Source organism: Aulonocara stuartgranti (genome assembly GCF_965226115.1).
Source record: "Aulonocara stuartgranti genome assembly, chromosome: 15".
NCBI lineage: Eukaryota > Metazoa > Chordata > Actinopteri > Cichliformes > Cichlidae > Aulonocara > Aulonocara stuartgranti.
Window position 1 is genome coordinate 38,426,933 of NC_138951.1, and position 17,364 is coordinate 38,444,296.

A 17,364-nucleotide genomic window follows, 5' to 3' on the forward strand; every position below is an offset into this window, starting at 1 on the left:
TTGATTTCTCCAGATCTGTCCACACAGCTCCCAGCATCACAGGGACACACAAACCCCTCCAACACAATAAGAGAGGGTTTGATCCATATAAATGGATTTTGACTGTGACTTTTTTTTTTCTGGAGATACCATTATGAATCCTTTTAATCAACCGGGCAGTCATAAGATTCATCCTGGTACTTCACCTTGGAATATCCAAGCATGTCCTGGAAAGTGATTCAGGCTTGTCAAATACTACAGTAGCTTGGAGTGACTGAGTCTTTAGATGTAGCAAGAAATGGGTCAATGCTCGCCTAGGAGCCAACTGGTCCACAGGTTCAGTCCTAGGATTGCAGATTAAAACCCTACATAGTATTTTTGTGCATTTCTACTCAGGTTATATGGAAAATGTAAAACAATCACTTAGCTTCAGTACCAATTCGCTAGTCTATGACTTGAAGTGAAACGATAACCAAGTTTCATTATACTGGTGCTCAACTCCTCGTGCTTCTAATGTCTTATCCTTGGGAGCTTTTCTGATAATGTTTACAGCAGATAGTTCTATTGTTTTCTCAGAATGATTGGCATTGGTAAGAGTAGCATTATCCTTTTGTATAAGTGGGATGCAAGCACTGTTTTCAAAGACTTTCAAACACTTCCTGTTACTGACAGAAGATGAAGAGATGGATAAAAGCAGCCTGGGCCAAAAATAATAAACATTGTTATGGAAGTAATCCACTATCAGCTATAAAGCAGGTGAAATGTTACTTTACTGATGCTGCCACTAATGATTTATTTAGTATTAGACTAAATAAGTTTGTTTATAACTTAAGTTCCTTGTGGCCACACACAAATTCAAATGCACTTTTCTATAGAAAATCTGCATGCTGAAATTACATACATGCTGGTAATGCAATAACCTACTGTGCTACCAAAAAAGTGGTAGTGCTTCTTGCAAATTAATTAAAGGTTATGGCCATCAAATTTTATAATGGCGCACTGAAAAAGACTGCTTGGACTGGTCTTACTGCTCATGCATGTAGTCTGCACAGTGTAGTCTTCCTTCTGCCTTTGTCAAAGTCTTATGTCTTTGTTGTTCACTATGTTCTTATTTTGCATATTGAAAGGAATAAGAAATGATCAAATGATACATCAGGTTGCCAGGGACAGGTTTCAGATGCTGCGTGTCAAGATTAAGTCAGTCTCCTGTCTCCTCCTAGGCTTTTGTCATAAATAAAAAAAACTGAGCTCTATCTCTCTTGTGGTGAGCTGCTCTGTAGCAGTCACTGGAGTCGTGCAAGCTGTCAGTTTGCATGACTACTGCAAAGGCTCTGATGTACCACTATTGCTAATTTAAAGCTCCCATAGGATAGAAGAGCACTTGTTGTGTGGTCACATCTTCAGCTATGCTCTTCCAGGACATGACAAAAAAACACACTGGCATCGTTGCTGCCTGAGACACTACTTAAAATGCTGCTTTGTCAGTAATTCATACAGCGTTAGGGTAGCATATTACAAAGAACTCCATTACTATAATCATGAGCTTGTCTTGAATCTATTAAACACGTAACTGAGCATTTTCACCACTTTATTTTCTCTGAAGTGGTCTTTGGGATGATTTTCACTAAATCCTGCTTTGTGGTTATGGGCTATTAAATAGTATAAAGGAAAGATCGTTTATATTGTCCTTATTAGTGTTAATGTGAAACATGTTAGGTTTCACATTACCCTGTTAATTGGCAATTATGTAACAGTGTGTCTCAGGTGATGTTGCTGGTGAAAAACTAAAGCATTAAACCAACAAAGCAACAAAGCTTGTCAGTAGGAAGGGTTGTCAACACAGCAAAGAACAACATTACTGTCAGCAAAGAAACAAAGAACCACTGAAAACTATGCTGAAGGCAGCTCACTGGACAAGAAACAAGCTTTATCTCTTTTTTTTTTGTTGCAACGATTAAAAAAACATGTCTCACAATAGAACTCCAAAGCATCAGATCATTCACATGTACACAAAGAAATCGATTTCCTGTCACCTGCACCCTGATTGGACTCCAGCAGATGTGTTCCATATGGAGATGTTAGGCAACCTTTTTACAACGTAAACAACTGTAGGCAAGGGGTACAATGGTGCAGTGGTTACCACTATCACCTCGCAGCAAGAAGGACCCAGGCCAGCAGTTTGTGCGTTCTCCATGTGCCTGTGTGGGTTCTCTCCAGGTACTCCAGCTACCTCCCACAGTGCAAAATACATGCCTGTTATGTAATGCTACAGTCACACTAGGGAAAACAGTGGTTAGAGACCGTGCTCTGACCATGTGCAATAAACTTGTGATCTCATTGCCTTTGAAATGGTTGCTCTGAAGATGAGGACCAGGTCTGAGACCACTTACAGTCAGCTGCCATCTTCAAAGCAACTTTGGTATGTCAAGATGGTGATAAAACATCAGTCTGCTTTCAGTTTGAATTGGGTCAAGTTGGTAATTACACACAATCTGCTTTTGATAATTGGCAAAACATTGCAAATTCTTTCTGTCTACATATAGAGAAATTCACATTAACTATTTACAGTCAAGTCACAGCCAGAACATCATAGATCTAGAAAGAAATCCAAACATTCCTCCACAAATGATGATGTAGTTTCCGCAGGATGGCCATTTAAGTGACAAGGGTGCTCACTAATACAATATAATCAAAATACAAAAAAGTAGGCAACTTTAGTCGAGTCCTCTACTGCAAAAAGAAGCATCACAGACGAGTTGTGCTCATCAGAACAAATAGATTCAACTCTAACAGGGATTAAAGTTATTCCAATTTGAACTCCACTTTGTTTGAAGACATGTTGCCTGCAACCACGCTTTCTGTGCAGTCGCTATGCAAGTTGCTCACCACAGGTACTCACAATCAATTGCTGAATGCCAAAAAGTTCAAGGCAGTCTGTAGGCAGTCAGAGATTGAGCTCCTATTTTTGCTCCAGTGTGTCTGAGCCATTAATTGATGATTCTAAATGGGCTGTGCGTTTGTGAGCGTGAATATTTGTTTGCCTCTCTGGCGAGGCTGACTGGCAAAGTGCCTCTCACTGGGATTGACTTAAGCAGAAAGAAAACGGCCTGATGGATGGACAATTGTAAGTCAAAACGTCAACTTTTCGTTGTGACTAACTGAATTGCAAATTTTAATCTTGTTTATAAAACCACATGATTATGGTAAATACAGCTCTAACAACTTTCAAATTTCTTAAATCAAAGGAAGACAGTTAAAAGTAATGAGAATGACAAAATCCATGAATATTAGCTGTTTTCATGCTGTATTATCACACTTATGCACACAGGATAAGACATGCTGAGATTTAATGATCCCTTTGGGGAAATTAACCATACAAGTATGTTTAAACTTAAAAGCAAATACATAAACACCCACACACACACACACACACACACACACACACACACACGCATAAACATAGTTCTTATTTCTGTTTGCCTGCTTCTGATCCAGCAGGCCAAGAGACGCCTCTGTGTCCTCTCTAAAAAGTCAGTTTATACAGCTTCTGATTTATGGCGCTGCTGCATGCAGCCAAAACAACGTCTCTGACCTCTTTTCCCACAGTTCTCTCCTCTGTCTGTCAACAGACGTTGAATAGCGATCTCTTTTTTTTTTCTTTTTTTTTTTTACAGTTGGTGCAATAGCAACAGACCTACGTGTGTCACACTGTGTTTAAAAAACACATTTTGGAGGATATTTTGGCATGTTTTGGTGCTAGAGTGACAGGATTTTATACATACCACCACACAAACACAGCCTGAAAGCTTTGATGACTTTAACACCATTTATTATGTATACTGGTGAGTTACCAGAGCTGATCTAAATTGCACTGATGCAGTAATATCAGTGCAGCAGTTTCCTTGAAGCTAACTATGAGGCAAACTGAAGATGATTTTGTTTTAAGGAAAAGCTCACAAATGATCATAAAATCGGCTCAATTTTTGGACCCGAGTATGAATCAGGAAAAGTAAATGAGTATGGGAACAGAAAGAATATCCGCAGAAGGGAGCCTCACAAACAGTAATAGGCAATGATGAAAAAACAGAAACAGGTTTTGAATGAGAAGCAAACACAAGCTCCCGCAGGAATAGAGAAGCATTACTACTGTGAAAAGAATGCACGTAATTGGGAACAGGCATATCAGATCTAACAGGTTAAATGCTCCAAGACCCAACCGGCCTTGTAAAAGGATGTCAGATGTGTTCAGTAAGCCATATAAAAAGGGTTACAGTGGGCAAAAACACAGGTCAAGCAAACCCTAAAATGAGCAATCAGTCAAAAATATCAGCAAAAGAGAATTTTCATGCTTAAACAAGAAAGCACAATGGGAGAGGTCTGAAGCAGTAAAGCTAAAAAGCAACATGGACCAATTGGCAAGACAGAAAAAACACCCATACATACTGGGATTACATGCATTTGACCATTTATACAGGGGATGCATCATAAAATTTCTAATCTTCAAAGCTTGATTTATAGAAATTATATCTTATGGAAAAATCATCTGGTGATTACATGAGTAAATGAGCATTTGGCTGTGATTTGAGAGTGGAGAAAGAAGATTTCCCACCAGCAAACACTCGCTTACTTATGCTCAACACCCCTCCTGAGTCCTCCAAAGTGCTCACTCTTAAGCATTGTCTTAATCTGATGCCAATTGTTTCCCAACTTCTCAGGATCCTATTGGAGTTCTCTGCCATGTATTCTTTGGCCTTGCTCTTCTTCTCCTCCCCTTCGGGTTGACGTCTGTGCTTGTCTGGTGATGTTGTTGCCTGGTTTCCTCAGTTTATATCCTGTCCATCTACAGCTTCTTGTCTGTCCCTTCTTTTACATTTGCTTGCTTCGCATTTTCGAATAAGAATGATTGATAGATCATAAAAAACTTTCACTGGGTGGCTTCTGGTGATAGTCTGTATCTTATTGATGGTAGCCACTGTTGTCCTCCAAGACTGACAGTAAGGCCAAATCAGTGAAATTCAGGTTTATCAGTTGTGTCCACTGAATTCGGTTTCTTCTTCCTTTTATGGTTTTCTTCATTACCCAGTCAAACACTAATAGGAACAGGAATGGTGAACGTGGGCACCGTTGTCTCACCTCTTGATCAGGTTAACCAGCTTCACTGGAACTCCATAGTTTCTTAGCAGTTCCCACTAGTCTGTCCAAAATTATTCTGTTTGGGATTTTCCCTGGAATTGAGGGTAATGTAATTACAGATGGCCCCGCCCCTCCCTGAGCCTGTTTCTGCTGGAGGTTTCTTCCTGTTAAAAGGGAGTTTTTCCTTCCCACTGTTGCCAAGTGCTTTATCATTGTGGTCAACTGATTGTTGGGCTTTTCATCGAATTATTGTAGGATCTTTACCTTTAATATAAAGCACCTTTGACTATTGTTCTGATTTTGGCCTATATAAAAAATTTAATTCAATTCAATTTAATTTAATTCCTTAGCAGTTCTTGGAAAAGACTGATAATAGCACTTCTTTCGAGTCTACTGGTATTTCTTCTTGTTCCCAAATCTCTGGGAAGAGTGGGTAGAGCGTTCCCAATGTGGTATTGAGACCTGCTTTTGGTACTTTGGCTCTTATGTCTTCAACCTCATTATCCATGTTGTGATGAAAAGAATAATAAACATGGTGTACTCATCAATTCAATATGTTCACCTTCAAAGTCAGCTTTCAGTATTAATTTTATCTGCACTTGTGAAGGTTGTTTTTTTCATGTATCAGATAAAAATGTCTTGTGATGAGAGCAGCTATAAAACAGTGTCATGGTCCTCCAGTCTTCACTGTGCATCCCAACCATTTCTCTCCCCTTTGTTCTCTCTCTCTGTGTTTGTGTGTTTGCTGCACTGAGTGTTGGTGTGTTTACCTGCCGTACAGGGGCGGGATCCTCCTGGATGCACCTGAATCATTCAAGAACCTGTGGATCATCTTTCAATCAGCTGTTTGGTGTTTAACCTGAGACCTGTTTCTGTTCGGGACACTGAGAGGATTGGGCACTTGGACCCTTCCTCACATTGGATTTTGTACATCTTGGACTTTTCAACTGAGCACTTCAAAAAAGACTTTATATATTGCGCTGCACCAACACTATATATAAACTCACTGAACTTTCATTCCTGAGTCCTGCATCTGAGTTCGGCCAGACAAACCGTGACAAACAGAATTTTTAAACAGAACTGTTTTCTTCTATTTCAAATTTAGTTTAAATAAAATCTTGACCAGGGACCCCATGTCCATGTGTATTCGGTTATTTTAAGTGAAAACCCTCAAAACACCAAAGCGGTATAAAATCCTTTGCAATGATCGGCATATTTTTGTAAATCAGAATGTCCTGCAGGGTCGAGGCTAATTAATTTGGGTATATTTCACAGGAGAACCACATGGGTGCTACCCAATGCTGGCCAAACAGCAGAGTAAGGGAAGCCAAGAGTGGACCTCAGAGATTCTGCATGTAGATGGGGCATGAGAGGGTCATCAGAGGTTATGCCGACCTCACAGTTTGGATGTCTACACCTCCCACTCATTCATTTCTCTTTCTCCTGATCTCTTGCCATCACTTTCCCTTTGGTGGTGAGTTCTTTCCATCTCTGTCTCCACTGTCATTTACTCTCAGACTATCCATCTGTAAACAAATGCACGCATATGTGTCCATATTTACAAGCGCGCACAGCCAAACATCACACCATCACATCAAGGCTCTCATCAGAAACATGTGTCCTGGGTGGAGACTCCTTAGATCCCCCAAACTAATACCAAGTGCTGAAAAACTAATGAACAACAAAAATGAAAAAGTCTTAATTCTGTTTCCTCAATCTTGCCAGCAGATGTGGGGGGAAAAAACTCAACCCCGCATCACCTCAATTTCTCCCCTCAAAGAGTGAGCAGACTTTGCAGAATTACTGGAAATTACATGTTGAATTAAAAGCCCATATTATCTAAAAAACAGAGGGCCTGTGACAGAGACAGTGTATTATGGAGTGCCGGCAAACGCTCTCTGTTTGCTTAACTGCTCTTGCCACCCTGCATAATCTTGCATTACTTTATTGTTTCAGTAAAATAGCTTTTCTCCCTAAGCTTTTCTCTTAATCTCTCAACTCCTTTTTAAATGGATGGCAAAAGTGAAAGAGATAAACACGCTTTCCAGCAAGACCATTAGGCTTATTTTTCTTTTCTTTCTTTTTTTTTAGGTCCAACAACTTTTTGGACTTTTTAACTCTTTTACTTTCACACGACTTTTAGTTTAGTTTGTCTGTAGAAATTCTCCCAATTAAGGTCATGAGTGGCCATCCAGACTGCTGATCACACAGAGGCACTGACTTTAAGCCACGCAGATACATACTCACATTAACCTGAACTAGATGGTGGTGCTTGATTTGTGCAGCCCACAACTCATGTTTCAGTTAATTCAGAGTCCACTGAATCGCAAAGTGTGTTTACATTCACTCCAGTGATGCATCTAAAACTTCAAGTAAGGTGATACTGCAAATAGCGTTCAGGTAAACGCCCTCGATTGTGAGAGCAACGTGCGCTGGGTTTGTTGCCGTGATTTCAGCACACATGCAACTTAACTCATGACATAAAGCAGACGCTCGACATTGTGTTTAATAAAAAAGCGGAATGGCTGGAGGTGAAGGAAAAGGAAACCTTGCTTTCCGTGGTGACAGCAAACCAGCTGTTACAACAAAGCACACGTCTCTGTAAAACAACCCGAGCAACAAACAGCAAAACTCTTCAATTTTCCTGTGAAATGGATTGTATTATTAACAGCAGACTTGTACCTCACAGCTGTGTAAACCTGAGGTATTAGAGGAGTGCTGGTAGTAACTAAAAGCATCAAGAAAATTTTGAGTTAGTTTTACTTAACTATTAATTTCTTTTCTGTGGATACTTTACCAGATTTCCCATTGGAAATACACTAATATGCTGCATTTATCTGACAGCTGCAGTGGAAAGGTCGAGTTACTAGCCCAAAGTAAAGCTAGTAAAGCTAAGTACACAATGATAATCAGCTGCAATGTTTCTACATCAGCTGACCTTTAACCGTCAGTGTGAGATGCTTTGTGAATAGCTTTTATCATTACGAAGGTTTCCTGTGAGATATTATATATAAAAAATTATAATTCCTTTATTTTTTATTTTGCTCTTGTTTGTTTTTCAGATATGCATTTCCTGGATTGTCACAGTTTACTTTGATTTTGGACACAGTGTGTTTTGGGTCACTGCTCTTGGCACTCTCTGTTGAACATGGTCCTCAACTCGAGCTGCCTGGCACGATGTCAGTGTCAGACAGTAAAGAAGATTCAGCTGTGCTCCAAGGGAAATGTTCGCAGCCGCTTACAGGGGGGTTTCGCCCTAGTACACCTCAATTGCTCTTGTCCCTTAACACCCCGCTCTGCTGCAACCAAACAGGAGAAAGGAGAGATTAAATAAGGAAAGGAGTGAACCAAATTTATCCATCAGTACGAACGCACATGCTAAACGGCATTCTACCATTAAGCTACACTGTAGATCTTATTTTTTAACAATTAAACAGGCCTCTGCTCATCTAATCTAGCTCATGGCTCCTTTGACCACACCCGTTTATTTGTGCACCACAGCAACATGTTGGGAAACTGAATTACTGGAAGTCTGCTGAGAGAGACCAGCAGCAAGTAAAACATCTGAACTTTCAAATTTGGCAATTATATTTTATGTCAAACCACTACAAACATCAGAGCTGGCAGCACCCTAAGGCCTTTTCAAAGGACTTGAAAAGATAAAAATATTTTTTATCTTTTTAAGGATACTGTTAGAACACATCAGTGGAATTTAAATGGTTACTTTGTTACCTAAAAATATCTAAATATATCTTATGTTAGCTATGCTACAATAAGTATTTTGAGATAGCCAAAGAAAAGAGAGCCGGGCACTGGGCAGCTTGCTGCACCTATCACCCCTCCTAGAGGTTCTGGGATATAAACTTGACTCGATCAGCCGGGGGTGTTGCGGGACCAACTGGTCAGCTGATTCTCCATTTCAGCCTTTATACTTCTCATCATCCCCCCCCCCAGTACATTTACCATAAAAGACATGAAGAACAATCCTTATACATCCTTTTCACCATCAGCAGCTAAGTACTAAGCGGTCACAAAGTTTAGACTTTAGTCCTCATGCGACACTGCAAGTACGAGAAAGTTTGAGTTTGGTCTAATCGAATGTTCTGTAGGTCAATAATGTCATCAACAGTGTCTGAATGTTTGCCGGTGTATAAGCAAAACTTGCTGTGCTGCAGGAAGAGTTGGGTTTTCACGACAAATGTAACTGACAGGAGTTGCCTTTGTCTGTGCACTACACTGCCGTGGGGCATGTGGGGGTGTTTGAAACTATGTTTAAGTGTCAGACATTGTGTACATTTTTATATCCTGAGTTCAGCTGTACATTTGCTGCGTGGGTGGATCAAGATTACAATACTGTCAAGTCAGACAGTGTCAAGAATGTGATTCACAGGACAGAAAAAGTTGCAAAAGGACAAAAAAAGATTATCTATATGACTGGAAAGTAAGCAGCAGAGGCGGAGCCAGACATTTGAAACACCCGGGGCTTAGCCCTAAAGGGTAGTATGCATGTGGGATTTTTTTTTTTTTTGGGGGGGGGCTTAGAAATGACTGAAAGATTAATTGGCTCTGTTTTGAGTTTTGTTAAAAAAAGAATGACTTCATATTGTAGCTGCCCACTTGGAATTACCACTCGTGACGCAGAGAGCTTCGACTGATGCAACTTTATTCTCTCCTCTTTAAACCACCGACAATATGGCACCGTGAAAACTATAAAGATGCACAAACAAATACCATTAAACATTCAAGTAGAAAGTGCAGAAATGTTCGCATTTTACTATAGAAAATTATTTTGATTAACCCAAATAGTGATATTGACATAAATCAATAGTTTTTAAACTATTTATGTTACAGCATTTAATAAAATGAATTAACAACAACCTTTCTGTGTCTTAAATACATAAACAATCGTTTGCAATCATTAACCAACCTCTTTCTGCTTCCAAGGGTGCTAATCATGCTGAATCAGCTAGCCAACCTCCTCCATGCGCATCTCTTAGCCAGTCTTTCCACACCACAAACAAATGACATGCATACACAATAAAAAACGAATTCAACCACATTGAGTAAACTTTCAAAGTTATAGCATGTGACAGATAAATAAAACACATAGTTTTGCATGAGTACCCTCAAAAACAAACGCTTTTACTCACTCTGAAGCAACGTGTTTGCGTCGCCTCACCGAGAACAGAACAGGAAGTCTGACACAATAAAAGAGGAAGTGCTAAGGTACTCTTCAAAATAAAAGCGCAAAGTAAAGTGGCTTTGCCGGCATTTACACATATAGGGAAAAATATATATCACACATGCAGGACACCTTAAACTAGTTTTTTAATTAAGCAGCGAGGCAGAACGAAGTCGGGGCTGTATCAAGACACGAGGACTAACCCCAATTCAACCAGACGCAGAACTGATCCAGAATTAAAACAGGACTGCAACAGTTCAAAATCAGCACTACTTAGGATTTAACCAAGACAGAACCAGAATCAGAACTAGATGATAGTAGCACTAAAAATCATCATAGACCTGCACTACACTTATTTTTTTAAATCTACCAAAGTCCACTATTTAGATTGAGAAAAGTTTATATAATTATTTAGCCTTGTTGTGCAAACAAGCCTGCATAACTTAATAAATATAGAATTTGAAAAATAACAAACCTAAAAAGAAACACTAGGTACGAGATACATGAGGACCTATGATACGGTGATACTTTTGCTAAACAACCATTTGACTAACATGTGTGTCTCACCTGCTCTTGTTCCACCTCTGTTCTGTCCTCATTCTCCATCTCCCTCTCTGTTCCTCTCTCTCTCTCTTTGTGCTGACAATCATCAAATAGACAGTTGAAACCAGATATTTACAAACTCTTCAGATCAAAACACAAACACTTTTTTAATTGTAACATCAAATCAGACTAAATGTTTATTTTTTTTAGATTGATAAATATAAAAAACATATTTGTTAACTTTAAGAGTAAAGAGAGAAACTATCTGTATTTCTTAATTGCAAATGGCACCAAATTGTATTCAAAACTGAGCCACACTTATGGAGCTCCACAGTTCTTTTCCTGGTGTTTTGGTTGACATCTCTTGATGTTCCCATGTCACAGAAACAGGCTCTGTGTTTTGCCTTATATGCATCCATAGCTGTGCCACCAATTTACTCACATGGACTCTACTAACCTATCAGAAGCTTCTGCAGCTCAGAATGGAATCGTCTGGAGTTTTCTTATTAATTAACAAACTTAGTGTACATGTACTCCTAAATTTGATGAAAGTGATAAAAAATAGACAGCTCTGTCTCTCTTTATTCTGACATTTAACTAATTCAAAATATATTTCAATATTTATCTAAAACAAACAGTTTACTCTAAATTGTTGTTGTACAGTAAAAATGTTTTATGTTTTCTCCCTAAAGTGTAAATATCTGGTTACAAATGTGAATATCCTGCTGTGTACTGAAATCCCTCTTGTTTTGCATAGAAATATACTGAACAACATACAAAGCATAATATATAAAATAACATTTACCTGAGTTTTCTCTTTGAAAGAACACTCTAATGTCCATTGTCAGAGGATTTTTACTTTTACTTTTATATAATAATCAGCTAAGAGTGTTTATATTTCTGTTTGTACTCAACTTGTACTCAACCAGCTGCACTTTTTAATTGCTGGCTCTCTGCTCTACAACGGAAACTGTTTGCCTTCATATTATCTGTCAAGCTACAGGAAATCGCCACCCAAGAAACGACCTTGTATGGGAACACAAAGCAGAGAACTGCTGCAGGGGGTGTGAGTCTCTCTTGAGCTCTCACCCGTGCACGTTAAAACTGCTCTAAGTGTCTGAGTGTCATTTCTTCACCTGAGTGTTTGATAACTGTTTACTTCTGACATCCATTCTTATATTTCAGTACATAACTGAAACCGATTTAGTCGGGGAGGGTAAGAACTGAAAATATGAAATAAACACACGTAAGCTAAGACTCTCTAAAAAAAAATAGCATTTGTTCGGCTTTTCATTTCGCCATTTGTTGATTCACTTGAAGAGCAAGTAACGTAATATTGGTCAAGTGATCAGTTTGATATCAATCTTTCGTGATGCACCGTCATATTTACATTATTTGTACGGTACGAATGATTTTCTTTGGTACCTGGTCAAACTTAAGCTCTCCTTAGTATGGCTGGCTCTGTTTCTCCAACAGCGCACTGACAGGTAGCAGCTGCCCCGCCCCCTCGCTCAGTCGCTTAGTGCCTGAGCTCGGATCATACCAATATCAGGGGGGATTCACGCACAGTCGTAAATTCCCACAGTGTGCACTATGTGCTTCGAATATTATGTGTACTTTTTGTTTTATACAGTTGTCAGCCAGGCATCTAACTATGAAAAAATTACACTCCAAAAGACCCCGGGCTTCTGACAAAACAACCCGGGCTTAAGCCCAGTAAGCCACCCCCACGCTCCGCCCCTGGTAAGCAGGATATGGATTTTGGCTTCCTGTGGCTAGAACATGAAGTTTACTACATCAGTTGAGCTGTTGCTCTTTCGTAAAATGATTTAATTGCAAATACTTTATCCATAATTGTTGTATTCTGTAATAATTTGTCCAATCATTTAAAATGGGTAATCCTGCTTTTTTTCTGTTGTTAATGTCCTGCTGCTGTCCCCACCTCCAGCTTTTCATGTGTGCATGTGGGTGATGTGATCTCAGCACTTTATGCATGCACATATAACCACTAAAGGACGGCTTTCAGCACACAACTATGCTGCAAATATAAACTACTGTACAAAGAAAACAACTGTCTATCACTATAGCAGTCCTCTGTGAAAGACAATAGTATCACTGAGCCACAGGAACAAGTGAACTCGATTCATTGCAGACATAAATTACATGGACAGAGGGCAACTCATTTTTCTCTCACTGTTTTCTTAAAAGTGCATATTATTAGTGCATATACTGCTCTCTAGATCTATCTAATATAGGTAGCAAGTTTCTCGGTGGAACCACACAACTTTCTCCTCTTCCTCCTCACCCACAGAGACCCACACACACAGAGATTTCCGTCTTTAATTCCACAGTCACCCTGTGACTCAGTCAGCTCAGTAAACCCTTTCTAATCGATTAGCCATCCCTTTCCACGCACCACCCATAATTTTGGATCTCAGAGAGGCCGCTGTGCCTTCAACCTGTTTGGTGCAGATAGGCCACCATGACACTTCTACAGGAAACGTCACATTTGCTGTGGAATACATCGACTAAAAGGCAACGTGATAATGTGTGAAAGTTGTAATGACTTTGTGCCTAAGGCCTTCTTTCACTGCCTCATTGGTGAGTTTTGTACGTCTGATGGAGAACAGTTCGTGACAGAAGACCAGAAGTTGATTCATGAGGCTGAAGAAGCCACCGAGCTAAAATAGTAGCTTACTAATTGAGGCCACTGTCTCCTCTTGAGCTTTACTCCCATTTGTGAGGTGCATCCCCTTTCACAGGATGAGCACCACTATAAATATGCCTCTGTTAAAAAGCTGTCCAAGTTTTTTCATGGCTATCTTTGAAGCGTTCTTTCTTTTGATTACAATTGATAATTAGCATAATTGATTTATCTGTATGTGATAGTGGCATTGAAGTAAATGGAGATCAGTCAAAAACTGTTAATCACATTAAAAAGTGATACATTAAGTAATGAATATAGATTTTGGTGCAAAATCTGCTAGTTAGGGACCTTTCCAAATTGTCCACATAACCGATAACCGAACTTCCAAGTTCCCATGGTGTAAAGAAAAAGACCCATTAGCTATTTGTCAACCCTGACGATTGTGGTCACTACGTATCATCCAGCCACAGATCTAATATACATTACACAACAGTTTGTCAGGGGTCCATGAAGTGGATTAGTGCTAACAGGTCAGCTTGGTAGCAAAGACAGTTTGGAAAGGCAGCCAAGTGCTTTGTGTCCGATTAATCTTTATTAAAGACGGAAACTAACTGTTGTTTCCAGTGAAACAAAGACATACAACCAAAGACAAAGCCAAGCGCTTTCATTTCCTTTCATTGCAATGAATGAAAAGGACCATGTGTGCCAACTAATGCTTTTCACTCAAACATTCTAGAGCAGGGGTGTCCAACATAAGAAGTAGGGGCAAGAACCGGTCTGGTAAAGACTCATTCGATGCTTTTGGAAAATATGAAGGATTTTATGGACTTTAAATGTATTTAAATACTGTTTCGCATATTTCCCTCCTAATAAAGACCTCCACCATGCCTTTCATACTACACCAAAGAAATGTCAGTTTTTAACAACAGGGCCACAATAATAAAAATGTATACATGCGAAGAATCGTGCTGACAGATTTCTCTGATTTACTACAACAGCATTACTTTATCATGTAGAAAGCTGTATGTGGCCCACAATGTAAAACTAGGTTAAAATTGCTGCTCTAGAGTTTCAGCCTGCCTGGTTTTATTTAAAACCTGTTATCACACATTTAATGTTGTGTGATTACAGAAACAGAAGACAGTGTAAATAATTAAAACAGTCCCATTGATCACAGCTAAAACAACTGAGGAGCAGTATTTCTATTTGGTGAAGACTATAATTGTGGATCCAGTAGTTTCTTTGGTGTCCAGTTCTATTTACATGGTCTAAAAACTCAAAAACATCTGAGCAATTCATGCTGAAGATATGAGGCTGGACGATACTGAGATTCTACTTTTTAGTTGTAAGTGATCTTCTGTTCCACCTGCTGACTTTGCTTTTCATGTTTCTGCATCTTTTCTCATCGTTTGGCCTTCGTAAAGAGAATATGTACGTAACTCGTAAAAATCATTCAAGAAACCTGACAACAGGGGTAGCATGTTTTTTGAAACGGTAAAAAAGTCACCATATTGGTGATCTTTGGAGTGTAAATTAAATTTTCTATGCTGTCTTTTATAAAGATGTTCAGCATACCCACAGTGCTCGAGTTTGAAATGCCAAGAGGATTTAATGGCGCTGATAAGTGGGGTCGGCGTATTAAGCTAAGTCCTTTGAGTGTTGCCATTTCTGTTTCAACTATAATTTGTGGGATGTGGAATTAAAGTATTACAAAGACAAAAAAAGAGGAATGGGAGATGAGAAAGCATAATAAGGGACTCTGGGTTACAGTATAAAGGATACAGCAGTATAGGGTTCAGCTAGATGTCTCTTTGGGCTCATTGTACTCGAACAACAGTGAACTACAGCGAAACAGACGGAGTACAAACGTGAACACGGGCAGATATTCACAGACGCACACTGTGACTTTTTCTGCATGACTGGAGGTACATATCACTAGCTGCAGCGGGGGCAGAGGGCAGATGGTGCCTTTGAGGTAGGAGGTTGAAATGTAGGAAGGTAGAGGAGGTGTCTATGTGTGTGCATGCGCATGTGTGAGAGAGGGAGTGCGAAGCCAGATTCTGGCTGAGGTGTGGGCAGCACAGCAGCACATGAAGGTGAAATTCTGCACAAAAAAACACAAAATCAGCTTCACACAATTTCATATGGTTGTGCTTTTATTGTGAAATTTTTCAAAGCTGTAATCTGACTTATTAAAGATGAGGTGACTGGTAGTAAACTCACGGCCACATCTTGCTATGCAAACCATGGTTTCCTCATTGCATCTGCGTCTAATGTGCCGTAGCTCTGATTTGCATGCCGTGATTTAGATGTTTCAAGCTTTTGAAGAGATCAGCCTAAGTTCATAAGCTTTTGAATAAACACAAATTTTACACGGTTACAACACAAGACATAAACTCCCTCTGCCGCCACCGGGCTGTCAAAACAAAACTAAAGTTTTCAAGCCCACAGGTCTGAAGAACTGATTCATAAAGGACGGATTATGTAGCACGGTGGGTGAGTGGGATGATGGTTCCATCTAGTGGTAAAAAGGTTTATATTCAATTAAACTTTAAAATTTGCACCATTTCAGAACAACAGTAATCTCAAGGCACTTTATATTGTAAGGTAGAGATCCTACAATGTTAGAGAGAAAAGCCCCCAAAACACCTATGACCAGCACATAGCAACTAGGGGAAAGAAGAACTCCCTTTTAACAGGACGTGAGTTCTGACAGAACCAGGGCAGCCATGTGCTGCAACCAGTTTGGCAAATGAGGAGAAGGAGATGAGCAATAAAGGAGAGCATGGAGAGAAAACGTGAAGCGAAAAACTGTGGGAGAAAGTTCATGACATGATGCGTTAGCAGTGTATTTTAAATGGTACGATCAAAGTGCCGACTTTCAGCTTTAATTGAAGATGTACAAAAAAACCTGCATGAACCATTTAGGAGTTACAGCATTTTATACATAGTTACCAACTTTCAGAGGCTCAAAATTAATACATTGACTGATCACCAGTTTCATAACCAGATGAGGTCTGTCTCCTCGGGATATCATGACAAGCAAAACAGGTAAAATATCTGAAGTTGGGCAAAGTATTGAATTTGTCTTTTATCGCTTTTCTGTGTAATTTTAAATATAAGGTTGTCAGTGGGGTGGTTGAGTGGTTTCCTTACAGCAAAAAGGTCCTGTGTTTGAATTCACCCTCTGGCCAGGGCCTTTCTGCATGGAGTTTGCACATTCTCTACGTGCGCTCCACCTTCGTCTTACAGTCCAAAAGTCACGCACTTAGGTTAACTGGTGATTCTAAATTAGGTGTATGAATAGTTGCCTGTCTGGCAACCTGTCCAGGGAACCCCACCTCTTAAGCTATGACATCTGGCATAGGCTCCAACTATCCTTTGTGGCCCCTTATTCAGTCTATGAAAGTCAGTCTGTGCTTTGGCAACCCCCCCCACCCCCCACCCCCACCCCAAAAAAACAAAAACAAAACAAAAACAAAAACAAAAATCATTTCAATTAAAACAGAAAGTCTGCACTTCAATCGCGTATTCATAGAGTTAAAGTCCACTGTTGTGTCTTTGTCCATTAATTATGATTCTAACTGTGAAAGCCCCCTACAGTGTGAGTCTATAGCGGCAAATCTGAAGAATGAGTCAGAGTCATCGAATCCAGTTTTATCAAAAAGGAAAGTTTTAAGTCTAATCTTTGAAAATAGAAATGCGTGTCTCTAGCAATCAAACTGGGATCTGGGTCCACAGAAAAAGGGCTCTGAGAGGTGAAGGCTCTGCCTCCCATTCTTCTTTTGGATTCTAAGAACTGCGAATAAGCCTCTTAGGGTAGTGTAATACACGTTTTAACACAGCCCTTGATCATTCAAAACTTTGTGAGGGGTAAGAT

At 39.6% G+C, this 17,364-nt stretch overlaps 1 long non-coding RNA gene across 1 annotated transcript; it reads right to left on the bottom strand.

The window, feature by feature from the left end:
* Nucleotides 1–9,632: 9,632 nt before the first annotated feature.
* Nucleotides 9,633–12,577, bottom strand: LOC309688647. Its single transcript, XR_014271138.1, has 4 exons — nucleotides 12,263–12,577; nucleotides 10,263–10,933; nucleotides 10,040–10,114; nucleotides 9,633–9,819 (listed from the first exon to the last, which is right to left on the bottom strand). It is a non-coding gene; the product is annotated as an uncharacterized lncRNA (long non-coding RNA).
* Nucleotides 12,578–17,364: the final 4,787 nt, after the last annotated feature.